Consider the following 11,850-nt stretch of genomic DNA (forward strand, 5'->3'; position numbering starts at 1 on the left):
GGCACTAAACCAGCTCAGCTAGCCTAGAGAGAGGTCTAGGCAGCAAAGAGCACGCAAAATGCTCGAGGGTAAACAACCCATAAAACACTCGGGGCAAAAAACCCAACTAATCGAGACATACCCAAGAACCAAATGCTTAGATAAAGAATCAAGGAGATAGGAGCAACGTAAAAGGCCGAATAAACCATTCTGAATGACCGGATGGGGCAGTAGAAAGCCCTGACTCATTAGGATACAAAAGAATCGAGCCGCAGTATGGTCAAATCCAAAACAGATAGTCCGACCTCTTCAATCCAGGGTCGATCTCCCCAGAAGCTTGGAGGGGCTCTATGTCTGTACCGACAAGGCTATAAGCCTATAAAAGAAAAAGTTAAAGCCGAACAAACAAGAAGTCAGACTGAGACACAGCACGTATAAGGCTCGACAAGAAAGCAAGAAATTAAGTCTGACTTCACAAAAGAGCTCGGGGCACCAAAGTGAAGAAAGCGAAATTCCGAACTCCTGAGCCTGTAGCACAGGTAGCATCACAAGATATAGGCGTAAAAGACTAAGCAAAGAACAAAAATCCGAGCTTCTTAATCCACAGTACGGATGGACTCACGACAAGTAAACAACCAAGCTGAATAAAGCCGAGTATAGAAGATATACCAGAGAGCGAGCTCCCTATATGAAAAGGCCTGCAAATGCAGAAAAACACAAAAACATAAACGAAAGTGAGGGGCCATGCTCACAACTCGGATTAACTCACAGTAAACAAACACTTAGCAAAGATGACCCAGGGAGAGGAAAACGACAAAAGGCTGAGCTCCCTATCCCAGTGGAGCACACAGCTCAGACCTCACGGACTGCCAGAAGGTCACATCAAGAGGGACCAGATATCCGAGCTTGTAATAAGAACGAGAGTTAAAATCGTCTAATACAGGGCACTCTTGCAAATAAGATATTTCTATAGGTAATATACATCCGAGCTCGTAGTACTGATAAGGTCATGAGCCAAAGACAGAAATGTCCTCATAAAAATAAGAAAAACTCTTAAGTCAGAAGCTTAGCTAGACGTCGAGCTCTTAGCTCGGGTCAGTTCGATTGGCAAATCTCAGTAGAGACAGCCTGGTCCATCAATTAAGTAAAATCGACAAAGTAAGAAGGCAGTCCGAGTAAAAAATAATAATGAGGTACATGCCGAGGTGAAATATCGTTCATCATCGAATACACCTCTCCAGATCACCATATATTCAAACATCAAAGCAAGGAGACAAAGAAATAAAAAGGCAAGGAAAGAACGTTTTTGACAAGAGCAATTCTCGGGCCGCGCGGTCACAAATGAAGTATAGGAATTTACCCCCTCACCACTCATGTAATAACTGCTGAGGAGGTAAAGGGGCAATTGATGACAGCCGGGCTTTCTCTACTCTGGGCGAGGCCAGGCCCAAGAGGAGAACAATGACCCAAAACCCAACAAGCCCTCCTTAAGTAAGACTAATCCAGCCTCTCAAGCCCCAATCCGGATGCGCGGGGTAGGCTGGGTCCACTATGAGCCCGGGTTCAATGAGAAGAAATCCAGCCCAGTGAGATGATGTGAGAAAGAATAGCTGGCCCAGTTGTAACGACCCGAAATCGGACCACTACCGGCGCTAGGATCTAGATCGACTTAAGGTCGCCGGGACCCGTAGCAAGCCTAGCATACAACCTGTCATACCTGATGAATCCCATACATGATCATACATTTACATAAAAATTTTAAACTTTTCATCTACCAAGCTCGACCTGTGCATGCACTGATACTGAATACATAAAAACCCCACACTAGAGCCTCATCAAATGCTCTAGTTGGGTCAACATTACATACATCAAGCTTGGTTTACATATCTCAACATATAAGACATTTCATAATGATCATGAACAAAAGAGATTAACCAAACATTCTAGGGTCAAGCACAATACTAATCCTCAATACAAAACTGTACAATATCTTACATTACATTACATTTCATTCTCTTTCATGTCTATAACTAACTATTACATACATAATGTAACAGCCCGGACGTGATCCCCGGCACTCTTACCGTTCACGGCCCAGGGCTATCCCTCGCCTGGCCTCTTGCCACCTCGGGCTTTCCACTGGCGTCGTGAACAACTCTTAACATCCATTCACCCTCACGGGTTCCTGGCAGGATTTGTCCCCTTGGGTTCTTGCATCGAATGCATCCTTCCCCAAGTGGATTTGGCCCAAATTTCCCTTTGGAAATTAGGTCGCCTCCCCCACTACTCGAACCCTTGACCTCCCACTTTAAGGGAATAGTCTGGTGAGAGTGAGTACCAATTGTTCTAATGTAATACCCGGCTAGACTCCGGTATCGGAATTCCTACCGTCCGGTGGAATCTCGGATGTTGGAGACCTCTAGAAGGGTAAAACCATGTTTTCATGAGATGTTTTAATGTTTTGATGATTTTAAGTGAAAAGGAAATGAGTTTTTAAATAAAAACAACCTTGGAGGAAAGCTCAGGTTCGGCCGCCGAACATGCAGGCATTTCGGGTGTGCCTTAGGCCCCCGAAGGCATAAGTGAGGGAAGTCCAGGTTCGGCCGCCGAACATGGCATGCATGCGGAGGCACATTCGGCCCCCGAACGTGGCCTGGCCAGCCACTATAAAAGGGTCCCTTAGCCGAAAACGGGCGAGTTTTTCCCCATTTTCGGCCAAGGTGAGTCCTTCCGCCATTCCTCACCATCCTTGAGTTCTTTCCTTCAAATCTTTCAAGTTTTTCACTAGTTTTCATCTTGTCTTGAAGATTTTCGAGTTTTTAGCAAGTTTTGGAGCTTTGAGGTTCAAGAACTCAAAATCTCCCACCTTCGAGTTTAGGACGTCTCTCTCTCGATCTTCAAGAGGTAAGAGCCAATCTTAAGCTCATTTTATGTTTAAAGTAAGTTTTATGCAAGATCTATGGGGTAGAATGCATGTTTAGCTCATAGTTAGGTTTTTGAGTTAATGTTATGTTTTGAGCAATGTGGGTTGGATTGTGTTGTTGTTGTGTGTTGTAGTTGGGGTTTAAGCTAGTTTGAAGCCCCTAGGAGCCAATGTATGTATATTTGCATGATTTGAATGAGTTATATGCATGTTGGAAGTTTTGGAGGCAAATGTGCTTAAAGGAGCCAAGTTTCTGCCCTTTGGCAGAAACCAGGTTCGGCAGCCGAAGGAACTTTCGGCCGCCGAACATGGCTGGGGAGGCAGGCCTTTCGGCTGCCAAAGTTGCCCCCGAAAAGAGACTTTCGTCTCTGTCTGGGACTTTCGGCCGCCGAAGGTGCCGCTGAACTTGCTTGACTTTCGGCTCTGGAGGGACTTTCGGCCGCCGAAGGTGCCGCTGAACCTACCCTGTCCAGCCTTTCTTTGCATGTTTTGCATGGATGTTTTGTGATGTTTTAGGGGGTTTTTGGGGGATGTTTTTAGAGTTATGTTCTAGTATGTTTGGTCCCTCATTTGAGTCCACCTGTGTAGGTTCGGACCCGAGGAACCGAGGACCCCAGCAGTGAGTCTGTTGCCCCAGTGTCTGGTCAGAGCTATCCAGAGGTGAGTGGAATAACTATTATGCTTTTAAATAAATAAATCAGTTTAGCATGATTCACGCATCATGAATGCCATGAGATAATAGGGTGTTGCATTAGACTCACGAATATGTTGCATTGCATATTATGTTTGATGATGTGGATGGATGTTGAATGATCCATTAGTCCCCCTATGCTATGATGATGATGATACGATACGGAAGACCAGTGAGGCCCATTCTACGCCCCTGGCACAGTTGGACCATGTTATGTTGTGTTATGTAAGAGAAAGACCAGTGAGGCCCATTCTACGCCCCTGGCACAGTTGGTCCATGTAGGGGACTATTGGTGACAAATCCATCCTTGATGTGATTAGCTGTGATGTGATGCATTTCATGTTATCATATGTTTTAAATGTTTTACTATTATGCTCACTGGGCTTTGTAGCTCACCCCTCTCCCCTAACCCCAGATGTGCAGGTACAGGGTAGACCAGGAGGTTAGCCAGAGTTTTGAAGCATGTTTATGTAATAGTTAGATTGTGGACATGACAATTGTACTATGATGTAATGTAAGAGATTTCAGTATGTTATGTAATGAGGTATATTGAGGTTATAGTTGTGCTTGACCCTATGAGTATTGTAATCCCTGGTTGATACATGATCTTGATGTCTATTGATGTTTATGTTTAACCAACTCAACTCATGATGTATCGCCCATTGGGGCATTGATGAGATCCCACTGAGGGGTCAAGTTTATGATTATGTTAGTGCATGCACAGGTTGAGTTTGGTGTATGAGGAATGATGAAAGAAAAGTTTTAATTTTTATGTATGATTGTTGATCATGTATGGGATTGAACAGGTTTACAGGTTCTATGTCAGGCTTGCTACGGGTCCCGGCGGCCTTAAGCCGATCTGGATCCTAGCGCCGGTAGCGGTCCGATTTTCGGGTCGTTACACATAAGACTTTTACTCTTGCTGACTTCCTGGTCTATCCCGAACCTGCAAACCTGGGGGTTAAGGGAGAGGGGTGAGCTACTAGAGCCTAGTGAGCAGAATAGTAAAACAATATATTAAAATCCATGCTTTCATGAAATGCATCACATCACAAACAAATCACATCAAGGTAGACTTGTCATCAATAGCCCTCTACACATTCCAATGGTGCCAGGGGTGTAGAATGGGCCTCACTGGTCTTTCTCTTAACATAACATAATATAACATTCCAATGTGCCAGGGACGTAGAATGGACCTCACTGGTCTTTCTCTTACTCTATGCCAGGGGCGTAGAATGGGCCTCACTGGACTTCTGTACCGTATCATCGTCATCATATCATATCGAGGGCCAATGGGTCATCCAACATCCATCCACATCAACATCATAGTATGCAATGCAACATATTCATGAATTCTAATGCAAACAACCTAGTATATATCATGGCATTCGTGATGCATGAACATGCTCAAAATTTATTTACTTTGAAACATAAAGATCCATTCTACTCACCTCAGGCTGACTCTGCAAAGACTCTAAAGCAGCTATCTCACTGCTGGGGTCCTCGGTTCCTCGGATCCGAACCTACACAGGTGGACTCGAATGAGGGACCAAATAAACACTAACATAACTCTAAACATCTCCCCAAAAACCCTTAAAACATCACAAAACATCCATAGAAAACATGCAAAGGAAGGCTGGACAGGGCACTTTCGGCGGCAGGTTCGACGGCCGAAAGTCCCTCCAGAGCCGAAACTCAGGCACCTTCGGCGGCACCTTCGGTGGTCGAAAGTCCCTTCCAGATCCGAAACTCATGCACTTTCGACGGCAGGTTCGGCAGTCGAAACTCCCCTCCAGAGCCGAAAGTCCAACTTTCGAGGGTGAGTTTAGGTGGCCAAAACATGCCACCACAGGCAGGTTCGGCGGCCGAACATGGCTTCCGGTGCCGGGTAGGAATTCCGGTGCCGGGGTCTAGCCGGGTATTATATTCTTCCCCCCTTAAGAACATTCGTCCCCGAATGTTCACCAAACAAGCATAACATGGCATAACACACACATAAACACATAACAACACATAGATACTAACCTTAAAAGAGATGAGGATATTGCTGGAGTATAGACTCCCGTGTCTCCCAGGTACATTCTTCTATGTTGTGGTGATTCCAAAGGACTTTCACCATCAGGATTTCCTTGTTCCTCAACTTTCTGATCTGCGTGTCTAGGATCCACACTGACTGCTCAATATAAGTGAGATCTCCTAGGACCTCCATATCAGGCTCACTAAGAACCTTGCCTGGATTTGACACGAACTTCCGTAACATAGAAACATGAAAAACCGGATGGATTCTCTCCATTGATGCAGGTAAGTCCAACTTGTACGATACATTCCCGATCTTTTGCAAGATTTCAAAGGGTCTGATGTACCGTGGAGCTAGCTTACCTTTTTTCCCAAAACGAATCACCCCTTTCATCGGAGACAACTTGAGCAACACCAAATCTCCCTCCTGAAACTCTATATGCTTCCTGCGGACATCTGCATAGCTCTTTTGTCTGCTCGCAGCAGTCTTGATCCTTTCTCTGATAATTGGTACTACTCTGCTGGTGATCTCTACTAGCTCAGGCCCTACCAAGGCCCTTTCTCCCACTTCTTCCCAGCAGATAGGTGACCTGCACTTCCTTCCATACAAAGCTTCATATGGAGCTATCCCGATGCTAGCATGATAGCTGTTATTGCAGGCAAACTCCACCAAGGGTAGATGCTGTAACGACCCGAAAATCCGGACCGCTACCGGCGCTAGGATCCAGATCGGCATAAGGCCGCCGGGACCCGTAGCAAGCCTACTATGCATCCTGTACAGCTGGTATAATCCCAAACATGATCAAACATATCCATATAACATTTAAAACTTTACCTTTAACCAGTTTGACCTGTGTATGCACTATGACTAAACTCATAGAACCCCTAGGGTCAGCATACCCTATGTCAAACTCGGTCCATCACATGTAACAACATAAAATAAAACTCATGTACAAAGGGATTATCCAACTCGGGCCAAGCACAATACTATAACTCTGAACATATAACATAATATCATTATGCAAAACAACTCTTTTTACAACAATACATAATCTTACATTACATCATGTCCACTACTAATCTATTACATAAACATGACCATGGACGTAACCTGCTGATCTCCTGACTATCTCTGACCCTGCAAACCTGGGGTTAGGGGAGAGGGGTGAGCTAAAAAGCCCAGTGAGCAGAAACCATAAAAGAAAACAGTTCATTTTAACATATGCTATCATGGAATGCGTCACATCACAAATATCACTTCAAGGATGAATCTGTCACCAATAGCCCTCTACATATCAATCTCGTACCATAACAAGTCAAACAATGCTCTATGCCAGGGGCGATAAGGCCACACCTGGACTTCACATAACTCTATGCCAGGGGCGATACGGCCACGCCTGGTCTTTCATGCTCTATGCCAGGGGCGATACGGCCACACCTGGTCTTTCATACTCTATGCCAGGGGCGATACGGCCACGCCTGGTCTTTCATCTCATTTCATGCCATACATGTCATATCATATCATTCCATATCATGTCATAACATACTAAGGGCTAGAGGATCATCCAGTATCCATCCACATCATCATCATCGTATTATGCAATGCATCATATTCGTGAATTCTAATGCAAACAACCTATTGCATAACATGGTATTCATGATGCATGAACATGCTTGAACATGCTGAAAACATTTGATTTAAAACATAAGGGTTAGTTCCACTCACCTCTGGCTAGCTCTGGACTAACTCTGAAGCAGCTAACACTGCTAAACACCTCGGTTCCTCGGGTCCGATCCTACATAGATGGACTCCAGTGAGGTGCCAAACATACTCTAAACAATACATAAACAACTCCCCGAAAAACCCCCTAAACATCCTCAAAACAAACACAGAAAACACCCATGAAAGGGCTGGACAGGACACTCTCGGCGGCACCTTCGGCGGCCGAAAGTCCCAGACAGAGACGAAAGTCAGGCAGGTTCGGCGGCACCTTCGGCGGCCGAACCCTCTCTCCAGAGACGAAATTCAGGCACTTTCGGCGGCCGAACATTACCTTCGGCGGCCGAAAGTCTGCTTTCAAGCCAAAACTCAACTTTCGGGGGCAAGGTTAGGCGGCCAATCCCTGCATCCTCAGGCAGGTTCGGCGGCCGAAACCACCTTCGGCGGCCGAACCTGAGTTCATCCAGAACTCAGCCTTTGTGCATTTCAAGCCTTCCAAACCTTCCATACACCCCAAAACAAGCACCCAACTTCTCAAACACATGCATACATCCTTAATCATGCACAAAGGAGCTCAAACAAGCTTAAACTCCCTAAAACAACATCTAAAGCATACATAGATAGTTTATGACCCACATAGGCCAAAACCATCAAAACAAACCAAACCTCACATACTCTTTCCCAATCATGCATACTCTCTCCCATATGCTCAAGGGGCTTGAAAACTAACTTAAACCCCAACACAAACATCACATTATCATACATTGGGCATAAAACCCACATAAACCCTAACATGCATATCTACCCATACTCAACCATCAAAACCATCTTAAAACTCACTTAAAACTTCATGAAATGTAAAAGAAAGCATAGATCCACACTTACCTCTTGAAGATCGAGGGTTTGTGCGAGCTCTAACTTGGAGATGGGAGGAAACTACTCCTTGGGTCTCCAAGCTCCCAAAACTTTGATCTAAGCTTGAAAACTCTTCAAAACAACCATGGAACTCATAAAAATATGAAGGAGATGAAGAGAAAACATGAAAATGACCAAAGGAGGACATGAACACACCTGAGCTCGAGAATGGGGAGAAATCTCGCCCATTTTCGGTCTGAGGGGCTTTTATAGGTGGCCAGCCAAACCTCCTTCGGCGGCCTAACATGCATGCAAAACACCCCCATGTTCGGCGGCCGAACCTGGTTTGTTCAAACAAGGTTTCGGAGGCCAAAAGCACTCCCGAAACCTTCCCATGTTCGGCGGCCGAACTTCACTTTCGGCAGCCGAACCTGGCAAAAACCTCCTTGGTCTTTTCTTTTCAAAACTCACTTCTTTTTCATTTAAAACCATGAAATCAGTAAAAATCATTTTAGAAATCACATTTTACCCCTCTAGAAGACTCTGGCATCATCAAAATTCCATATCCCAACGGAGATTCCGCCGGAAGGTAGGGATTCCGATGCCGGAATCTAGCCGGGTATTACATTCTTCCCCCCTTTAAGAACATTCGTCCTCGAATGTTCAAACAAACAAACAGGCAACTCAAAGCATAGCATCTAACATACATAAGCAAGCAAGCAACAAGCAAGCAAAACCTAAAAACCTCTCTTCTAAAAGAGAGACACGGTCATTGTTGGAGTATAAACTCTCGGTCTCCCTGGCGCACTTTTCATCTTAAGGTGATTCTAAGGGGCTTTCACCATCGGGATTTCCTTGTTTCCACACTTTCTGACTTGTGTGTCTACAGTCCGTACTAGCTGCTCAACATAGGTGAGATCCTCTACGGTCTCCACCTCTGGTTCCTTTAAGAACCTCACTCGGACCCGACACGAACTCATATATTGTGGAAACATGGAAAAACGAGTGGATCTCTTCCATTGAAGTGGGTAAACCTAACTCGTGGGATGCATTCCCAAATCCTTTATAGGATTTCAAAGGGTCTAATGTATTTGAGAGCTAATTTACCTTTCTGCCCATAACGAATCACCCTCTCTTTAGGAGACACCTCCAACAAACCTCGACTTCCTCGAGAACCTCAACACGCTTCCGCTGCGCACTCTGACAAAACTCTTCTCGCTTCTGAAACTCTACATGCCTCTTGCGGTCGACTTCATACTCTCCCGCTGACTCACAGCAGTTCTGATTCTTCTCATCTTTGACTACTGGCCTTCTTCTTACTATACTAAGGGACGGGATAAGCTGTCAAGTGGTTTTCGGTTGAGGGCATCTATCAAAAACATTTGCCTCAGCCGAATGATGCTAAACCTTGAAGTCATAACCACTACGCAGTTTTTACCCATCTCTTATACCTTATGTCCTTCTCCCTTGACTCAAGATGTATTGCGAGCTCTTTTGATCTGTAAGGATCTGTCATCATACCTTATACAGGTATTGCCTCCACATCTTGAGTGCAAGTATTACCATTGCCATCTCTGGATCGTGTGTAAGATGATTCAACTCATGCTTCTTCAGCTACCTAGAAGCATAAGCAATCATCCTGCCACTTTACATTAACACACCACCTAGTCCCACACGGGACGCATCACAGGACACTGTGAAATCTCCATCACTGGCGGAAAGAGCTACCACTGGTGCTGACATCAACATTTCCTTTGGCTTTTCAAAGCCCTCTTCAATCTGAGTAGACCACACAACCCTCTGGTTCTTCTTGATCCATCTGGCCATAGGAGCGGCAACTATAGAGAAGTTCTAAATGAACCTCCATTAGGTAACCTGCCCAACCCAAAAAGCTCTTGATCTTAGTCACTACAAGGGGCTTGGGCTAGTTAGCTACAACTTCAACTTTCTCAAGTCTACTTCACTTTTCTTTCTCCGACACACATGACCCAAGAAGGATATGCTCCTTGACCAGAACTCACATTGGAGAACTAGGCATCCAAGCCATGTTCTCTCGGGATCTGCAATTCTGATTTCAGATAATGGGCATACTCTTCTGCATTTCTGGAACTCGCCGAGATACCGTCAATGAAGACAATAACGGAGTGATCCAGAAACCGACTAAAACTCTGCTTATGAGGTCCATGAATGATGTAGGGGCGTTCATTAACCCGAACGACATTCCTAGGAACTCATAGTGCCCATATCTGGTTCTAAACACTGTTCTCTGCACATCTTCTTCCTTGATCTTAACTGATGGTACCTAGACTTCAGATCTATCTTGGAAAGGCAACTAGCTCCTGCTAGCTGGCTTAAAATAGACCGTCGATCCAGGGTAACAAATACTTGTTCTGGTAGTGACTTGCTCAACGACTTGTAGTCGATACAAAGTCCTAGGGATCCATCCTTTATCCTCATAACAACACTGAAACACCCCAAGGTGAAGTGCTCAGTCAGATGGGAACCCTTAACTACCAACTCTTACAACTGATCCTACAACTCTTTAAACTCTGTTGATACCATCCTGTGGGGAGGAATAGAGATTGGTCTAATTCCATGCATTACTTCTATTTTCAAACTCTATCTCCCTGACAGGTGGTAGTCCTGGGAACTCATCTGGGGAAACATCTAAACTCTTTAACAATGGGCACTGAGGCGGGCTCCCTGACCTGACTGCTATACTCTCTCTGAAGAGCTAGAACCCCTGACAAATTTTCCTGAACAGCCTACGAGCCTATAGGGTTGATACTAAACCTCTAGGTATCCCTATTCTGTCCCCTCTAAGGACTACCTCTGATCCATCTTGACCTCTGAACCTGACTACCTTGTCTCTGCAGACTAGGTAGTACCACTAGTAGAAGGACCAATCCAACTCTAGAATGACGTCAAACAGTCAAATCTAGAACCGCTAGGTCAGCTGGAAGGCATCTACTCACAACACATACTCTGACTATACCGGCAGACTGACTCTGCCACAGATGGATCACACTTGGGTGCACTGACCCCAAGGGGATACTCTAACCCATAAGCTATTAACCCAACCTCACAAGGGCTCACAAGCAAACAAAGAAAAGAGAAACATCAGGGTTCATAAAAGCATACACATCAAACATAAAAGAGTGAGATTACCTGTCACCATCATGTCCGATGTGTTAGCTTCTTGCTGCGTCATGGAGAAGATCCGAGCTGGAACTGATGGACCTTCACCTAGGGAACCTACTGAAGAAGGGGCTGTCCCCCTGTCTCCGCCTCTACTACTGCCCTGAAACATGACTAGAGCTGATGGCTGTGCCATACTGCCTGGAGTTGTCTGATGGGACGGTGTCATAAAAGCTGCCTTAGGGCACTCCCGAGCTATGTGCCCCTCCTGGCCGCATCTGTAACATGCTGTAGTCCCAAACCGACAGACTCCTTTGTGCAGCCTACCGCACCTTGCACACTCTGCAACCTCTGTGCCTGAGCTCGAGCCACCTCCTAATCCCAGACCAGACTTTATCCGATTCCAGAACTTGTTCTTCTTTGATCTTCTGAGACCTCTGTCTCCCTTCTTACTTTTTGTGACAGCCTCGCTTAGAGGGGAGAGATTAACATCACTTGTCCCCGGGAGTTTGGAACCCGAAGACTGTG

This window comes from Manihot esculenta, chromosome 14, assembly GCF_001659605.2.
Source record: "Manihot esculenta cultivar AM560-2 chromosome 14, M.esculenta_v8, whole genome shotgun sequence".
In the NCBI taxonomy this organism is placed as follows: Eukaryota; Viridiplantae; Streptophyta; class Magnoliopsida; order Malpighiales; family Euphorbiaceae; genus Manihot; species Manihot esculenta.